This window comes from Camelus ferus, chromosome 23 (genome assembly GCF_009834535.1).
Source record: "Camelus ferus isolate YT-003-E chromosome 23, BCGSAC_Cfer_1.0, whole genome shotgun sequence".
NCBI lineage: Eukaryota > Metazoa > Chordata > Mammalia > Artiodactyla > Camelidae > Camelus > Camelus ferus.
Genome location: NC_045718.1, coordinates 13,665,430 through 13,685,264, shown reverse-complemented (window position 1 = coordinate 13,685,264; position 19,835 = coordinate 13,665,430). Strand labels below are relative to the sequence as shown.

The following is a 19,835-nucleotide window of genomic DNA, read 5'->3' as shown; positions in this document are numbered from 1 at the left end:
CTCAAATTGCTGAGTGCCAGGCAAGGGGGAAAGCAGTCGACTGTCCACATCTGAGTGTCCCTCGTGTTTGCAGGATGAGATGGATCTGGGTTACATTCAGGCACCACATAAGACTATCCCTGTGGTCTCTGACTCCCCCAGGAATGGGAAACTGCAGGGTTTCCCTTGCAAAAGAATCCTGGTGAGTGGTCCTGGCCACAGCCTAGCCCTGAGGGCTGAGGGACATTACCATGATGGCCAGTCTGGGAACTGTTTTCTTTAGGGACAGGAGTAGAGTTGTCAGGTAAAATACAGGAGATGGCCAGTTCAATTTGAATTTCAGCTAAGCAATGAGTAACTTTTTAGGAAAAGTATGTCCCATACATTGAATGGGATGTACTTATGCTAAAAATATACTTGTTGTTTATCTGAAATTCAAATTGAACTGGGCATCTCCTGTATCTTTGTTTACTAAATCTGGCAGCCTTAGCTGGGAAGGCGGGACAGTATAGCTGTTTACAACCGAGACTTTGGAGTCGGAACAGTGTGGCTCTGTCACTCACATGCTGTGTGATCTTGCACGAGTAACTTCCCCTCTCTGAGCCTCAGTTTCCTTTCTCATCAGTCATAATGACATGTTAGCCTGGCCTCCCGGGTGTTTGTGAGGCTTCTCCATGCCCACACAGAAGAAGCATATAGCATAGTTCGCTGTTGTTATTATCGGTAATAAAAAAAAGAGGGTGACTTAACTGACTCCCCCCCACCTTGAGGAAAGAGGGAGATGCCCTTGCTGCTGCAGAGAGCGGACAGCCTCTCTAAGCCCTCAGTGGGTCACGGAGTGGGAGGCGGTCTCCCCCGGCTCTGGCTTTCAATATTGTGTAAATTCCTGCTAAGACATGGCCTTGGGGAGTTGTCTCCTTTTCCAGAGTTGAAAAACTGAGGCTGTAAGGGCCATCAGCAGCCTGTTGGTCCTCGAGAACCGGCCACTGCGAGTGGCCAGATACCTGTACTTGGGCTGGACTTGGCAGGAAGGCCGTGCAGAGGGTAAGGGGGGGGGCGTGGCCCTGGGCTCCGTGTCTAATGGGCATGTAGGAGCAGCCAGGGCCCCCTCGGCTGTTTCCCGGTGACAATGGGGAACCACATGCGGGCTGTGTATTTCCCAACTTTGGCAAGCGTGCATCTCTGAGCATGCGTGAAATATCAGCTAGGTCAGAGCCCCATCTCTGACTCAGTGTTTCCGTCTGAAGAATGGGTGGCCACTCCCACCCCATCTTTAAGAAGATCAGAGCCCAGCAAGTTCGTTCAAGCTCTCCCTGGTGAGCCCTCCCCACCCCTCAGCCTGACTCGGTTTCCCCTACCTGGGTCCAGATTTCGGCTACATTACTCTGGAGCCACGGGACAACTCTGTGAGTTAGTTGCCTGGACTCTCTTTGGGAACCTGGAGGTCAGTCCCCCGGAGGTGGCCAACGGGAAGGAGTACCCCCTGGGGAGGACCCTCATGGGGGCAACCTGCCTGGGTGAGAGAGGAGCAAGGAGAGGTGTTCCTGGGGTGGAGGTTGATGGTGGCCGGGGGAGGGGCCACTCTACTGCTGGAAGAGAACCAGAAAGGGGTGGCGAAGCTGTAGTCCTGGATGTGGTGGTGACGGGAGCAGTGGGCTGTTCTCCAGACACTGTCCACACTTACCTTCGGGAGTCTGAGAAGACCAGAGCGAGCACAGACCTGAGACATCACTCATTCCAATCCTTTCATTTTACAGGTGGGCCCAGAGACAGTAAGTGACCTGATAAAGGTCATAAAGGATGCAAAGCTATGACTAGCTGTAGGTCTTTCGATTCAGAAAATAAATAGATGTTACTATTGATAAATAGTTACAGAAGAAAAAGCTTTTAAGTCTCAGCAGTCCTGGGAGAAACTGCATTCAAATCAATGCTTGTTCACACTATGATGTGAATGACTAACATCAGCTCTTTTCCTGAGAGCAGAAGGGAGGCGGAAGACATGAAAAGTGAAATGGCAGGAACACAAAGAGAGTAAGTCACAGACGATGTCTCGTTCAACATGAGGCACAGGGGTACTGACGGGGAAGGAAAGGAGTTATACGTTAATGATTATTTGCCATGGAACAGACCGGAACATAGAGTCAATCAAATTCAGCAAAGCAATTAAAACACACTTGTGATCAAATAACAGGTGAATCAGGAAGTTTTGGAGGGGGCTAACTGGCCACAAACACGTGATCTCACAGACAGGGGACATAAGGGTCATGCCTTCAGATACCTTTTCAGAGGGTGAAAGAATGGGGTTTAAATTCATGAACATAAAATGCCAGGGCTGTGAGACAAGGTCGCCCTCTCTCCCCACTGAGGTGCAGGAAGGTGAAGCTGCAGCCAGAGATGTGAGCTAAACTCAAGGAAGAACTGCCCAGCCATTGACCGAATACGGAGTGAAAAGCGTCTTGGAGAGTGTGAGGATGGGGTCTGAGGGTAGTTCTGAGGACTTGCCTGGATGGCGAGACCTGGGGGCATCACTGGCCTGGTGTGACTGACCTGTCTGTCCTGTGTCTGCCTTGTTGAGAACTCACCTCGAATGTAATTTAAAAGCAATATATATATAATGATCTTTTCTGATTACAAAAGCGATGCATGTTTTTTGGCAGATACTGCAGAAATCTTAGGCTCTTGTCATTCCACTTCTGCACAGATTTTTTTAGTTAAGCAACTTTTTTTTTAACCAGAGGCCCCAGGTCAAGGGGTCGCAGGGCCATCCAGGTGGTTGGGGACTTCCCAAAGAAGGTGCAGCCCCCTGTGGAGCTCTTTGTGGACTGGTTGACTGTGGGCCACGTGGATGAGTTTCTGAGCTTTGTCCCTGCCCCAGATGGGAAGGTAAGGACTTGGGGGACGTCTCTGGGTGGGGGGATGAGCTCCAGGGAGCCATGCTAAGACTTGCTCTCCCCACACAGGGCTTCTGGATGCTCCTGGCCAGCCCTAGCACCTGTTTCAAGCTCGTCCAGGAAAAGCAGAAATGGGGCCATGGCAGGGCCCTCCTGTTCCAAGGGGTTGCTGGTAGGGTACCAGTACTGTGTCCCTCATCCCATCTTTCCCTCCGCCCTCACCTAGATCATTGCACATCATGGCTTGAGAAAGGAAAGGCATATTTTAAGGCAGGGCTGTCCCCCAGATTTGAGATCCTTTGCTCAACCAGACACAAACATCCAGAGCTGGGGCAGAGCTGTGGGAAGAGCCTTGGTAGCTGATGGGCTTGGGGTGGGCGTGGACAGAGTGGAAACATGGCCAGCTTCACGGGCATGTGACCAGTGCAGTCAGACAGAGCCCATTGCTCAGAAGGGCCCAGCACTTGGGGTTTAATACTTTGCCCTCGCTGTCTCTGAAATCTTAATAATTTGTGTTGTGTGAATGCAATCCGTTTGATCGATGGTGCATCTATTAGGGGCTTGGAGCCTGGGCTCATGAACAGTCCTACCCTGGACCAAACCTACCACCCAGAGAAAAGCTTCTGCAGAACTTAGAAGCTCCCAAATATAACTTCCCACAACCCCTTGCTCTCCATCCACTACCATCATCCCAGAGCCCATTGCTCCCACAGGGACCATGAATAGATTCCTTGGAGCCCAGACCAAACCTGAAAGATCCTCAAATCCAAATTTCATGTACCAGGCGGGGGAAAAGCCATCTTCACCCCAGGGAAACAGTGCCCAACACTGCTGCGGGATCTCACGCACTTTTAATCCAAAAGAAACTGAGGAGGAAAAGGGAGAGGAGGGCAGTCCTGGGATCGCGGGGCAGGGGAAAGAGGACAGGGCCTGGGCTCCAGCCCCGCTCGGAGGCCAGTCCCAGCCGCAGACTCTGCCCCAGATGTGGGTCCCCAGACCCTCTCTGCGGGACCCAGCTGGCCCTGGGAGAGAGATGGAAGCAGCGGGCTGAAGGGAGAAGGGAGAGATCTGGAGGGAGAAGCGGGGAGGGGAGTGGCAGAGACGGAGGAAAAACCGCTTTATTCCAGGGGCACGTGGAAGGAGGCGCCAGCCCTGCCTCCACGCCCCTCTAACCCCTCAAGGCACGCAGCTCGGATTTCACCTAGGGGAGCCCTCCCACCAAGGCCCCTGCAGAACCCCTGCCCGCAGCACGCCCTTTGCCCCTGTACCGAGCTGGGCTTTGTGTGGCTCCGGGGACCAAGCGCTTGCAGGCCTTGTCAGCCAATGCCCAGAATTACCTTAGGGAGAGCATGTTCCCCTTTCAGACTAGGAAACATGAGGCAGGCAGGGTCTCGGCCTCACTTGCAGGGCCCTGGGAGTGGGGGAGGGGATGTGCAGGAGGTAGATGGTCAGAGCCCCAGCTGGGAGCAGACTGCCTGAGTGTTGGTGCCTAGTCTCGACCCCTCCTGGATAAGCTGCTCCCCACCCTGGGGGGCCCACCAAGGACTCACAGCAGGCCCCTGGGGGTGGGACAGCTGTGCTTGGTTCCAGGACCCAGCTTGCTAGGTAGGTAGGGGTTTTACCGAGTCCAAACTCCTTACTGCACAGCAGGCCAATAAATCGGAAGACTAGGTGTTAAGGCAAGGAATAGCAACTTTATTTGGAAAGCCCGCAGACCAAAAAGGTGGCAGTCTAATGTCCTGAAAAACCATGTCCCTCAAGTCAGAATTCAGGCCACTTTTACACTGAAAAGGGGACGGAGTATGCTTGTTTGCTGCAAACTTCTTGGTGTAGGAATTCCTTCTTGGAATCTTTTGTTCTTGCAGCTGTGCATGTGGGTCAGATCATGGTGCTCCTGCAAAACCTCCAACAGAGGTTATTCTCTATTTTGCAACTTGTTATCTTTATGTGAGCCCAGAGCTAACAAGACGAAGCCTAGAAAACAGAGCACAGTGGTTTTATTAAAGGTAAATGAACAGCCCTAATACAGAGTCAAATTTGTTCTTTTCTATTACATTTCTCTTATTATTTATATTTTTAATAAAATAATAATATGCTAGTCCTCATCCCTGCCCAAAGCTGGTGGAAAACCAATTGGGTTTTCATTGAATTATTTTCCAAGGAGTAGAAGTGAGTTATAAACAGAACACATCTTCAGGGCAAAGCAGGCGGAGTGGTTTTCCAGCAGGCCAGACAGCTAGGAAGGGTTTTCAACAGAGGCGCCCAGAGGCTGAGAGAGGCCCCAGGACCCCACAAAAAGCCGCCCAAAGTGGCTTCTCCACGCGCTGCGCTACATCCTAGAGGAGAAGCTCCATAGGATCCAGGTTCAAGTTCAGCAGCAGCTGGAAAAAAAAAAAGAGAGGGAGAATGAGATTCTTTACCTAAAATACTTCGTAGCTAAATATGTGTTTTTTAAAAAACTGAGACCTTTTTAAGCGTTAAGAATAAAAAGTATCTATATACGACTACAACATAAAATACTAGACTTTGCCCATGGCTGCACGTTGAATTAACTGCGCATGTGGCCGAGCTCCTGGTTTTCTCATTCTTTATTCATTGACTCAGCAACCATGTGCTAAGGTACTGTGACAAGCGCTGGAATCGCAAGATGAAGATAACGTGGTCCACCCTGAAGACTCATATACCATCAACTGGAAAAATAGGCAACTTCCATACAGAGTCATAAACACCATGACAGGTACAAAAGAGGGCACAGCTGGGACACTCAGAAGGGACGTCCAGCTTTGTGTCAATACTGCCCCCTTTTAGCGGCGGTGATGTGTAAGCAGACACCTGAAGGAGGAGGAGAAAGCGTGGGAGGGAGAGGCAAGAAGCAAACACAGAGCAGAGGCAGGGAAGCGCACGTGTGGAGCTGGCAGCAGTGCACTGGGCCAGACGCGGGAGCAGAGGGGCAGAGCAGGGGAGTAAAGACACGGCTGAATACTACGGCAAGAACCAAACTGATGTGAGTGTTTTTTATTCCAAGCTAAGGAATTTGTAATTTTTCCCGAGAGCAAAAGATTAACCGGTTACACAGTTAATGAGAGGAAATTTAATTGTCACCCAGTAGGTGGCAGCTACATGGACTGTGATTGCTTGAGTCTGCATTTTTGGCCGCAGTCACTACCAGAAACACGAGAAGCTGATGACCTCCAGGTTCTCTGAGAAGTGTCAGTGTGCAGGGTGACAGTCCCACAGGGCTAGCAGGAGGAGAGGGAGGGTACAGCCAGGAATAAACAGAGGACATAGACTCTTTGTGACTTTTTTTAACACTATGGATCACAATGAATAAATGAGGAATAAGTGTATTTTTCATTATGACTGGTTATGCTTTCACATTTTTCATTAGCTATGGACAAAAAAAAATTTAATGTAGCATATCTGTTATTCAAACAATGGAAAGAGATGTCATTTACTACTTACACTGTATTTCAGAAATCAATGTCTGAATTTAATTCATAAATTTTTGCAACGTACCATCTTCTGGTTCTCTAGTTATATTTTTTACCAACTCCTGCTGCATCTGAAATAAGTCAAATATTATTTATTATGTGTTAATGAAATAAGGCACATTATCATGGGAATGACAGCTAGCTTATAAAATGTGGCCTTAAACAATACTTTTAGAGACTAGACCCAACGTGGGGATTACTTACATAGAAAAAAGTCACGTGAATAAAATAAAATAAATTCCTACGTATTTTGATTTCAGGTAACAGAGAACACATATATGTAATGCTATTGAGATTCATCTGATGAAAAGTACAATAAATATTGGCCTATTGAATACACATAATTTCAGAAGCTGATATTTGATCTTATTGGTACAAAAAAGTTTAAACAATTCAAGTTATATTTTACACTGAATGCATTACTTTGCAATTCTTAGAAAAACTGCCCTTTACAGACGTTTAATCGGAGTTTTTACTTTAATGAATTTCTCCTTAAAATAAGCTTTCTATTCTTTCTATTCTTGTACTTTTATAAAACCAAAATGTTAACGTCTGTTCTATGCTAATAATTTTTTAAGCACAGAATCTTCAATACATAAAATGAAGAAAATGGTTCTGTTGTAATGTCATGTGAAAACTCTACTGGCAAAACATTAATCAAATGTACTTTGTTCTCTGTAGATGACTGAAACATTTATTTCAGAAAATCTCCTTAAAGAAAGGAAAAGGAGAGGCTAGTGCCAGTTTTCAAATTTGGTTTTGGATTCACGACTTTCTAGAGTTAGAAACAAGGAAAATAATATATCATTGTTTAACTGTAACTCTGTTTTCATTCTAGAAAGTAGGGCCATCTTTTGTAAACATTTGACTAATTACACTTACCTACTTAATTAAGAAATGTGTGGGAACATTTCAAACTTTATTACAAGTGTCCCCATCTAAAGTGTTCTTTTAAAAAATCTTTCTTATAAAAGGTACCCTCTCACTAAACAGGGTCTGAAATAGTACACTGAACATAACAAACACTGTGGTGATAACAACAGTGTGAGAGCCAAGACCTCTCTAAATTTTAGGTGCAAAGACAAATGTTCTGGCTAACATTTCGCAATATTTTCAGAGACTGTTTTCCCTAACACTTTGCTGACAACAGCATTACAGAGAGGCCTTGTACAATGAATAACGTGACAACAGTACTAGACAGGTCTTGTGAAATTAGTAACTCCTAACAGATGAAGGGAGAAGGCTTTATTGAAATAATTTTATATTACCATTATTAATAAACATTATGCAAAATGCAGATCGCATTTTTACATGCGTTGAATGTAAGATTGCCACATTCCCCCCAGAAAGCTCTTTCCCTAAACATGCACTCGTGCCCTTTATGGCTATTTCTGTCTAGGTGGGGGCTGTGCCGGGTGGTGGAAGGAGCTCAAGTCCTACATTCTCTATAGGAGAACTCACGGGCAATTTCATTTAAACTTTTCTATGTGACGGAAACATAGAAAGGTGATGAAATTACACACAGGAAGACAATGTACTAGCAAGTTTTAATTCTAAAGATTTTTAACTAAGAGGCTTCTCTCCTAACTGGCAGGTTTGCAGACTGTGTCCCATAGAAGCAGGAGGCCCCACTGGGGACACTGCAGGACCGAGGGACAGAAGCCTCACAGTCAGAGTCTCCGTCGTCCCTTTACCTCAACAGCTCTACTTGTCTCTTTTATATAATAGTTTCATTAAATTTTTTAAAAAAGGTTCTTTTCTTTGAGAAAAAAATTTAAGGTATGAAAGTCACTGACTTGGTCAAAGTCTCTAATTTTACAGGCGAGGTCACACAGCCTGTCGGGACCACAGCCCGCCTGCGGTCACGAAGCACAGGGGTCCGGGCTGGCCACTTCCTCGTGTTAAGGAAAAACATAAATATTTATAATTCAGAGAAAATGAATATGTAAAACTCTGTCTTGTAGCTCAATCATGTTTGAGGCATGAGACACAGAATAGTACTTTTTGAACCAAATTACACAATTACACAAATTTTAAAGGCATGGACAAGAATAAAGGACGCAAAGTCAGCATCAGGACTCCTGTTAGCAGCAGTCAATACACTCAATTGATAAAGTACAAATTTTTTAACCCACAGGACAGGGAACTTGAATGAGAAAATGTTTAGTTAAATCAAGAAAGCTGAAATTGAGGAGATTCTTCCTTAAAAGAATATTCGTTTCCTTCAAATGAAACTTGGTTTACAAAAATCAGTCAACAAATGAATTTAAGTTATTTTATCGGTTATTTATGGCAAAACTTAAAACAAAACAGGTTTCTTTTTACCCTCTAGCATACCTCTATCCAATGTCTCACCATTAGTTGGTAAGTACAAAAATCAAGAGCTTAATCTCAATTCTAACTCAAATTCAGTCAGAATTTACAGGAGAACTTCATTTCCTTGGCCTCACGCTTCCACGTGAGGACTTACACTCCCTCTGCCCTCCCCCTGAGGGCAGGAGGTTTACCTACTGGGTGAATCTGGGAGAGGGAACTAAGAAGTGCTTGCCTGGTCCTGAACCTCCTCCTTGAAAAGCTGGATCTGCCCACAGCCCAGTGAAGCTGGGTCTGCCCCCAGGTCTGCAGTTGGCAGGGGCCCCGGGTTGTGGTCAGGCACCTGCTCCCTCCCCTCAGCCTGCCTGGGGAAGCACCTGCCTCACTGGGATGAAGGATTCGGACCCCGCGTGGCTGCCCATCTAAAGCACGTTCTCCCATTCGTTCTTCCATTTGTTAGGATGTGTTAGGAATAAAGCCACTTAGCTGATCTCCACCTGCCTGAATCCTATGTCCTGAACTCTGGAAGGGAAAAGAAGTGTCATTTGCCACCTTCCCCACCACAGCTCCAACAAGGAAGATGTTCAGACCACAGCTGGAGAAACGTGTCTTTCTTCCCTGACTTTGCAATTAGTGCACGTTGTTCAAAACAACCCCCACTTTAAAGCAGGGAAAAGTTGAAAGGAACATTTTAGAAAGAGAAATATAGTGAAGCCAGTGATAATACAAAACACAACAAATACAAATATATGTTCATTCATTCAACCATAATGTATTTGAGGTCACAGTGGGGGAGGGTGTAGCTCAGGGGCAGAGCACGCACGCTGAGCGTGCATGAGGTCCTGGGTTCAACTCCCAGTACGTCTGTTAAAAAAAAAAAAAAAAAAAAAAGAGATCACAGGCTGGAAAATAACATTGCTCTGAGATCAATCGGATAAAAATGTACTTGCTGCACACATTCATTTTCACAGTTAGCATATTTTCAGATTATTGATACTTTTAAGTTAAAATTTGGTATCATTCTTATTTTAAATGTTCTCAAAATAAATACAAGTATGAAAATATAATAAAATCAAGTCATTTAAACCACTTCAATTCATTATCCAATTGTAAATAGGTTAATATATGAAGGAAATTACATTTGCCAGTTTGTAGATATTAAATACATGTGCTTTGCTGCAGAGAAAAGAAATGAGTAAGAATTTGTCAATCAAGGAGCTGAAAAATTAAGTACAGAGAAAAAAGTGAATGAAGGAAAAAGGTCTGGAAGAAGCTGAGCAACTACCTTTCCCTTTCAGCAGGAAAACGCCTCTTCGTTTGTCCACGCGGGCAACAGGGAGTGAGGGCAGGAGGGGCTCCGCAGAGCACAGGACTGACACCATAAACAAGGTTCCCGACCTGCCTCTGCCTTATGAGGAATGAGCTCAACTGTTGTGACAGTTTGATTAGAGTTACCATCCAGGTGGACAGGCACTGCCCTGGGGGCCTGCTTTTAAAAGAAACATGACAATAACGCTGTTGAGACACAACGCTGTGTCATGTAAAAAGTTACTCTTAGGAGTATTAACTGCTTTAGCTTTGGTGCACGAGTACAATCCCATTTAGAAAGAGAGTTGCTAAACTGAATGGACGTTTGAGAAGTTCAAAAATTACTTAAATAAGTAATAAGACATAAGCTCAATTTACCTTCCATTCCTCCATTCAGAAAACAGACACAGAGCATCTATTAGATGCCAAGAATTGCAAGACATTAATACATTAAACTATAAATGTCATAGTTCTATTTTGGATGAGATAACATTTTTAATTTGTTTTAAATCCCCCAAATATATATTAAATCCAAGGAATATTATAAATAATATTGATGAAACAGTGTTAGAGATGTGGAATTTTCACCAAAGACTAATTTACCTGAGTCAGGGGACAGCTCACGCTCCCAGCTTACACCTCCCGGCTCAGCTGCTCTTCTTTTCTTCTTAACTGCCCCCTGGTTCTCTCATGTGACTTAGCATTTCTCCTCTTCTCCTCCTCTTATTTTAGGTGAACCTGCAGTGAAACATGCTTATGTTAAAATGTGTTTTGCTAGAAAGTGAAAAGTCCAGGCAGGACAGCCAGCAGTTTCACAGGAAACCTGAGAACCTACCAAAGGGCCACCAGGACTAGTAAACGAGTTCAGTAAGGCTGCAGGGCACAGGGTCAGCACACAAAGACGCCTGGATTTCTACAATCAGAACGAACAGTCAGAAATTAAAATGTAAAATATATTATTTTAAAAATATAAATAAAATATATTACAACTGCATTGAAAAATAAGAAATATGGGTAAATTCATAAAAGATGGAAAGATCCATACACTAAAAACTCTAAAATGTTACTGAGAAAATCAAGGACTGCCTATATAAATGGAGAAATAAATTTTGTTCAGGCGTTGAAAATTCAATATTGTTAAGAAGTCAATTCTCCCCAAATTAATCTACAGATTCAACATAATCCACATCTAATTTCCAGAAGACTAGCAGACTTTTTTTTTTTAAAAGAAACTGACAAGCTGATTCTAAAATTCATGTGGAAAGAAGGGCAATGAAATGAAACAAGATGAAGCCAGAGGACTGTGGCCTTTAACCATGCAGCAATGAGAAACACGAGCTAGATTTTAAGCAAGGGTAACATGATGAGATCTGAATTTTTAAAAATATGTGATAATCATGGTTGCAGGGCAGACCCAGGTTCCAGGAGGTGGAACGGATGAGAAGCAAGTTCTGAGGTTATTTCAATATTCTAGGAGGGAAATTATGATAACCTGCCCTTGGGTGAGGGCACAGGAGAGAAGCAGAGTCAACAGAAAGCACCGTGAGCGGCAGTGATCACAGCCCTCTGGCTGGGAGTGCACAACACACCTGGTTCTGTTTCAGTACAAAGCGTGTTTCTGAGATGAAGCGCACCATCACATCCGTGCTCTGTGGGGCAGCGCTAGGTGTGCAAGTGTTACCATGGGACACATAAAAAAGCTTCATACTCATACAGTGGTCCTACCTTTACGCTCCACGCCAAGTTGTTCAATTAGCAACAGGGAACTTTTAAAACTAGAGTAAAGCAAGTCGCAATCCTCAGAAGCCGTTTCAGACGACTAAGTTAAGTCATCGAGGTCATCCACAGAATTAATTTGCTCTTTGACCTGCAAATAAATAATACTGTTTCATAGTGTCTCCAACATATTTATAAAATATACTCACTGTACAGAGGTGGTAAGTATGCATCTGTTTATGAAAGCAAAACCACAGACACTTCTTCAAAAAACTGTACTTTATCAAAAGGATAACTTTATCAATAGCATTTCTAAATTATTTTTTCAAAGTAAATTTTTCCACTCTACCTTTTATAAAGTATTTTTAACTACAGTATATTATTTTTATGATTAATTTTTTACTATACCTTGTCCTTTTCATTAGGTGTTTTCTTTGCAGACCTAAAAAAAAAATCAAGCAATTGTTTTCAGCCAAATATTAAACACTTAAAATACAAGGAATAGCTAAACCTATTATTTTTTACATAGTATCTTTGCATTGGTAATTTTCTATGAAAAGGATTAAATAATAAATAGAAAAAGTAACATTAAAGGACAAAGAAAGTATACCAATAATAATATTAACAAAGTATTAAATTTAGATCAAGCTGACAGTCAAAGGAAAAGGAAAAACGTAACATGACTTGGATTATTTGATAGGAAGAAATATACCAGGGTTTTCTTGTCATTTTCAATATAAACTAGCTTTTATGGCACTAAAGCCTATTTGGAAAGTATTACTTAAATCCTTATATGAAAGAAACCCTTTTCTAATAATCATGACGGTAGCTTTCTGAGGACGGAGTATGCAACTGCTATGCATTATTCTAAGCACTTTCCATGTCTTAAAGGCATTTTAACGCTCACAACAATCCCGGGAGGCAGGTAATACATTAGGTACTTTACACAGGAAGAAAATGAGGCACAGAAAGTCTGAGTAACTTGCTGAAGTCCATCGGTCTGCCCGGAATTCTAACCTAGGAAATCTGACTTCAATACTTGCATTTCACAATATGCTGAGAAAGCAGATTTCTTTTAAAGTGTTTTTAAGTAACATCATAGCAAAGGAATCTGTATTATTTCATGTCTAGCTATAATTCTAACAACTTCTGGATCTTACTCGTATTTTTTTAAAATAAAAAGACTTTAAATCTAGGCAATACTGGAAATCTACTTTCAATACGGATTTGCTTTTGCTAAAGAAATTCATCAGCAGGTAGTCATTATCCACTCAGCTGTTAGTTCACGCACTCCGACGGGTCTTCATGGAGCAAACAATACATGTTAATGACACTTTTGGTACAGGAATGATGGCTTTTGTAATTGAGAACTTAGTAATCCAAAAGTAATCATCTGTGATAGATTGTTAAAGTTTAATATTCCATTGTATATAAATAAATCTTCCCCTCTTCCCTAGAATCTAAACAAATATGAAGTTAATAGAATCTGGTATTTTAGGACACCTCACAAAACCACAGCTACTCATGACAATACTGTCAGAGACACTATACTGTCTAGAATCACTAAGGAATGATTATATCCAACTCAGTAAGTGTATGTATAGTTATTATGAGCATATTAATTTTAAAAAATCTATGTATGATAGTATAACTTTTAAGTAATCATCTGCATATTCAATTGTGTAAGAATATTATACTTCAGAACCAATGAACAGGTCTTTACCATAAAACTGAATGTGAATAGAAGTATTACAGACAATTAGTTCACTGTATTTTAAAGATAAAATAATACAATCAATACACATTCTAATACCGGAAATGCAAACAAGATTAAATTGAAAAACACATCTTCTACGGAATCATTTCCAAGGGCTTACAGACATGCTCTAAAAACTACCATCTTAACATAAAAAAAAAAAAAAAAGGAAGGAAGCTCCCTTGAGCCCCACACTCCTCTTCAGTTACCGTCCAGTCCTCTCCTGCCTTCCCAGTGAACGTTCTCTACGCAGCTCTTTCCACCGACTCACTGCAGCCCAGCTCCCACGGGGACTCTGTGCTGAAACCACTGCCAGTCACAGGCACTTGTCCTCATCTTAACCTTTTGGCAGCGCTGGTCTGAGATAGTTGAGAATTCTCTTGCCTTGGCCTGTGCACTGTATTATGCTGTTCTATTTCCAGAGAAGGTAATCACTGTTAGCTTTTCTTCACCTAGAAATAAAGAATTTGTGGGTTTGACCTGCCATCATCTTGACCTGCCCCACTCAAACTGTTGGCATCATTCACGTGCAGCAGACCGCCTGGCAGTGGGGCGCCCTTCTCCAACACTGCTGAAATCACAGGTTCTTTTGATGTCCATTTCTCATTTTCACGTTTCTTTACTTCCTTCATATGTGAGCCAGGACCGCTACTTTAAAACAGTCCATTAAAAAGCCAATGTTTTAAAATAATTCTAGTGTTAAATAAAAAACCAATTTTTGTAAAATTTGAACTCTTACCCATCTTAAGTCATTTATTAATTCACAAAACAGTTATGAAGTACAAACCATATGCAAGGAAGTAAAATTCTTGCTTCAAAGACAATTATGATACAACGTGACATGTAAGAGCTGACACATGGGAAGTAATAAGTGAGCATAGGAAGGCTTTACAGAAGAGGGGACATGAACAGGAGGTCATGAGGAAGAAGAAATGGAGGGAAATTATTCTACTTAGAGATGAGAATGTGAGCACACAGATTAGGCACATGGCATCCAAGTGTGTCCTGGGTACTTGGAAGGAAAAGTACAAAATACATGGAAGCAAGTAGAGAGACGAGTCTGGGAAGAAATTCGGAATGATACCAAATTCTACTCTAAAAAAAAGCTGGAGCTCACTGCCTAAAAGCAGTGACTCTTACATATTAATTATATTTGTACTATAATGTTTTGTTTTAAAATATAGTAATGGTTAATTTAAATAATTTTTAAAAATAACATTAAGTACATGTAACATGAAAAAATAAATCAAGGAAATACCTTGAGGGGGAAAATTTACTTTTAAACCATCCACATGTTGGGATGACATCAGCATATGGCTGAAAAAGAGGGACCTCATGTCCCCCTGACAACAGTGTGGCATCTATTCAGACAAGGTGTCTTTGCAAGAGACCTGGACAGAGTCCTGCCCACCCGTGCCGGGAAACAGACACACAGAACACATCCCAGCTGTGGACCCTGAGTGGCTCATGAACTGGCTCCAGCCACTCTTAACCACATCCATGGCATCCTCGGAAATAGATAATCACCCACAGATGAGAGCGCCTTTGTGGAAATCCACGTTTCCAGCAGAGAAGTTCCAGGACACCACTGGAGCAAAAGAATACAAGTGTGGGCACCTTGGAGAGGGCAGTTATCAAAGACTGCAAAAGGTGACTGCTACTTCCAGTGCTAAGACAGCAATACGAAACTTCAAAGAACATGAAAAATCACGAAAACATGACCCACTAAAGGATCACAATAATCTTCCAATAACCAATCCAAAGACCCAGAGATCTGCAAACTGATGAAGAATTCAGAGCAGTAGTTTTAAGGTAACTCGATGAGCTACATGAAAACACGGAAAGACATGCAATGGAGTCAGGAAAATAATATATAAGCAAAATGAGAAGTTTAACAAAGAGAAAGAAATAATAAAAAAAAAAGCACAAACGAAAATCCGGGAGATAAGGAATATAATGAATGATAGGAAAAACGCAAGAAAGAGCACTGACAGCAGAATGGATCAAGCAGAAGAAAGAATCTGTGAATTAAGAGATAGGAACTTTGAAATTACCCAATCAGAAGGGAACAAAGAAAAAAGAATGAAAAGGTGTGAAGAATGACTACGTGAATTACCTGATACCATCAAAAGAAATAATTCGTGAATTACTGCAGTTCCAGAAAGAGGAGATAGGGAGGTGGTGGCAGAAAGCTTATTTAAGGAAAAAATGGCTGAGAACTTCCTAAACTTGGGGTGAGATTTGGATATCCAAGATCCTAAAGCTCATAAGTCACCAACTCAAGTTTAAAAAAATCCTCACCAGGAGACATTACAATAAAACCATCCAAAATCAAAGATAAAGCCTCTTAAAAGCAGCAAGAGAAAAGAGGTTTGGAAATTATAAGGGAACCCCCATAAGTCTATCAGTGGGTTTCAAGAGAGTAGATGGACAAATTCTAAGTGCATAAAAAACAAAAAATAAAAAACCTGCCAACCAAGAACACTCTATCCAGAAAAGTTATCTTCCATGAATGAAGGAGAGATAAAGATCTTCCCAGATAACAAAGCTGAGGGAGTTCACCACCACCAGACCTGCCTCACAAGAAATGCTGAAAGGAGTCTTCAAGCTGAAATGAAAGGATGCTAATTAGTAATGTAAAATATATGAAAACATGTAACACACTGGTAAGGGTAAATATACAGTCAAATCCAGAATACCCTAAAACTGTTAATATGGTAGTATGTTCACCAACTGACTCTAGTATTAAGGCAAAAGGGCAAGAGTATTAAAAACAATTATATCCCCAGTGAAATACAAAGTGTATTCACCACGAATATTAGCTCAAACAGAATTCATTTTATAGGCAAATAACAATTACCTATTGGTAAATACTGATACAGGCTTACCTACCAGAATCTCCATTCTCTGCAGCAGGAGGCTGCTGGTTACTAGTGTTTCCACTCTTCCTCTGTTGAGTTAATCCGCTGTCCTCACCGGCATCACCCATGCTTCCTGGTCCTTCCGTTTCACTACTTCCGTGCTGCTGCTTTTCTTCTTCAACCTTTAAAGAAAGTTTGATACAAAGGATAATTGTTTTTATTTTATTCATTATAAAGACTTTTTTGTTTTCATTCATTTTATCATTTGACTCAGAGTTTGCCTTGATTCCAATTGATTAAAATATTTTGGGGCTTAATTTTATCATTACAAGTCATTGAAATGTTTATAAATTCTGCTTTCTGTTTGAGGAAAAGAAACAGAATTTCCAACATTTCCAAAAGGGCTTTCTTAAGGTTGTGCTCTTAAGTCACATCCACCCTTCCCCATGTGAATGGCAGAGATAGAGAAATAAAAAGACAAAGGCATAAAATTTGCCCTCTTCTGTCTTTACCAAAGATTTTGCATGAAACAGCCAGATATAGAGGGTGTGACACCTTGGTGCTTCAGTAACAGAAAGGAAACATTCTTCTTTCTGCACTAAAGCTATTCTTCCCCCACTTTTTACAATTCTTGTCTCATTTGGATCCTGGAGATATCAAAAAAGTGGTGTTCAATAAAAGATATGAACCAAGGTTTACCAAAGCACAAGGAGCAGAGTGAAACTGATGAATTGCTAGTTAGTGTGGAGTTCTGGAAAAGGAGCAATGCTTCCCAATTTCACATTCAATAACCATGACCATTTTATAGCCAGAGGGTATAGGATTAACCATCTACTTGAGCCCCACTATTTACCAATAATGGAAACACCACCAAGAAAGGTTAAACGATCTGTGCAAAGCCCCTAAGCGGCACCCCCCAGCATGTTACGGTGCCAAAAGAGACGATACGATTCTATAACACCGAATCTAAAAATCACCAAATAAATTCATCAATTAATCAGATACATTAAAAGTGTGACTTCGGTAAAGTTGGGGGCAGGGCTCATCTCCTTTTTCTGTTAAAGGAGAACATCTCCAGATTTCTGTCTTTAAAGCTCTTTGCACCTCACACAAAAGAACAAACAAACAAATTTTAAGAATCTATTACCAGAAGAAAAAAAAAAAAAAAACTCAGGGCACCTCAAAACTCAGTTTTCTCCTTTGGAGATAAATAGTGAATTTTTTTGCTGAGGGTTCATACTACCTATATGATAAAATCATACATGTCAAAACTTACTGCATTTTATTAAACAACATAATGTAAGGGTCGGACTCAACAGAAACATCTGAGAGTGGTGGTTAAAAATATGTTGGAATACATGTATTTGTTATTAAAAATATCTCAAAGCAGCCCTGATGGAATTCTAAGTGCCAGAGCACAATAAACAGATCAGTTTAGTGAGAGTGTGTGTTTCTCTCCCTTCTCTCAGTCACTGCTTCCTTCTCATTCTATGGAAATGCAATTTATATTTAAGCCAATAGATTTTAAAAAAATTAGAGCTTATTATATTTCTTAAGCAATTTCATTTGTGTTTGTCTGGGCTCAGGTCACATGGTACACAGCTAAATTCCTTTCCCAGTTCACATGAAAGACTGACAGAGACTTAGGTTGATTAAGGAACAAAACCCAGGAAAATATTTCCCTGAATTCCTATTATTTAGATGGCAGAAATCATCTATTTCTACACAATTACATATTTAGATGACCCCATTTTATACATAAGCTATCTTCATAAGTGGAAAATCAGATCAGCCAAGGATCAGATCATTGATAAAGAGAAAAAACAGAGTAGCAGCAAATGAACCTCCACCTCTTTTTGAAGCTGAATCTTCTTTTTTTCCAAAGACAGGAGTTCTATTTGTAACATGCCTACCTCATTCTTAAACCTTTGCATATCTTGCTGTAATTCTTCGTCTAGATATACTTTGGATGTTCTGTTACTATTCGATGGAGAAGAACTCACATTTTCTAATTCGGGGTCCGTGATTTCAGTTATTAGCTCTGCAGTTACCTGCAAGCAATGGCTTCTGGGACCTGTTTGTACTGGTTTGGTTTTCTTGTAAGTACTTGCAACAGCAGAAACACTGTGACCTTTTATTTGAATCATGTGTTTCATCTCACTGGAGTGGGAAAGCCACAAATCAAAAGGCTTTTTGGATCACTACACTGAGGTGGTGCATGTCCGACGTCTGACTTCCACTTAGTGGTATTTTGGGTCGTATTTTGTATCATTCGCATATCCAGCTCTTGGTCTTCTTTCACTTCAAACGTAGCTACTGGGTTCCTTACTTTTTTATTTTCTGTATCATTATAAAAACTCCTCATTTTTGTGAGAAACGTGTTCAGTGTCTGGTTGATCACTTTCACAGTCTAATTCATTTTCATTGAAATCAAGTTTTGAAGACACCTGGCAAGCGTATCTGGGGGACTCAAGGTTGGAGTAAGATGGAAAAACATTTTCGAGACCGGGCTCTCCGTGTTCAGCAAATGCCTGGAGTTCTGCAAGCAGACGGGTGCCCAATGCGTCTTCTCCCTCACAGTCAAGTACATTAAGTGTCAAGTCGGAAGGTGTTTCCGTTAAGTCTGCTCCTTCCTTATAGCGTGTCATGTAGTGGCTCGTCTCCAGAACAAACAGTAATTTTGCATTTTTCACAAATTTCACCCACTTTCTGCTTTAACTCATTTGTGATGAGTTTAGTATTGTTTTTTCACTCTAATTAGCCTTGTCTGATCCACATGTCCTCATGCTTTTCTACACAGGAACATCCTGAATATACAGATACGTCCTCTCTATCATGTTCCTTATTCATTCTTGGTTCTTGAGGCATTTTCCGCAGATGCAAAAGTGGAAGATTAATTTGCTTGATTTGATTTTCAGATGTCTTTTCTGTCGGAGTACATGTTTGTAAAACAACTTCATCCTGGGGTAGTCAAGTATGGATAAAGAAAAGTTAGAAAATAACTAAAATTTAACAAACTTCTTAATCTATATTTAGGTACTCACAAACTAAGAAATCAGAAATAACTTACCTTAGCCCAAAATAGGAGGAAAATCATGAACTCACAGACCTAATTTTGTCACTGTTTGTTTGAACTAACAATTCATACATGTGAAATCTACCAAGAATTAATTAGGAGATGATTTTTAATGTTACAAAGCCTTCCTCACTAAAAAATATTTCACCTCACATGCCTTAAAGAGTGAGTGCCCCAGTGCATGTAAGGATTTTTTTTTAAGGACTAATAACTGGAGAATAGGCAAAATTTAAATTACTAGGAGCCAAAATCAATTAATATCAATGAGAAAGAGAAACAAATACCTAACTTTTAATGTAATTTATATACTATGCTAGTGTTACATATCAAAATGTTTTATCTGCTTCCATCCAGTAATATTACACTCTAATATCCACTAATGAAAGTGAATCAAAGGATTTTTAATAATATGTTCTGATTGCCTACGCTGAAATGAAATAAATT

At 41.3% G+C, this 19,835-nt stretch overlaps 1 protein-coding gene and 1 long non-coding RNA gene across 11 annotated transcripts in view; both read right to left on the bottom strand.

Annotated features, from left to right (window-relative positions):
- Positions 1-4,544: 4,544 nt before the first annotated feature.
- On the bottom strand, positions 4,545-18,465 carry LOC116656659. Of its 9 annotated transcripts, none has more exons than XR_004314592.1 (9): positions 18,229-18,465; positions 16,343-16,497; positions 13,664-13,906; positions 12,107-12,140; positions 11,708-11,849; positions 10,818-10,895; positions 10,586-10,720; positions 6,333-6,432; positions 4,545-5,251 (listed from the first exon to the last, which is right to left on the bottom strand). It is a non-coding gene; the product is annotated as an uncharacterized LOC116656659 (long non-coding RNA). The 9 variants fall into 9 exon arrangements; XR_004314591.1 differs by having other exon boundaries at positions 16,347-16,497; XR_004314594.1 differs by having other exon boundaries at positions 6,387-6,432; positions 16,347-16,497.
- A 496-nt stretch (positions 18,466-18,961) lies between these two features.
- The window catches only part of LOC106728836, a 72,898-nt gene continuing 72,024 nt past the window's right edge, over positions 18,962-19,835 (bottom strand). For both annotated transcript variants that reach the window (XR_004314580.1, XR_004314579.1), the window contains one exon: positions 18,962-19,276. The gene's annotated coding sequence lies outside the window, so the exon portion shown is untranslated. The remainder of the gene's footprint in view (positions 19,277-19,835) is intronic.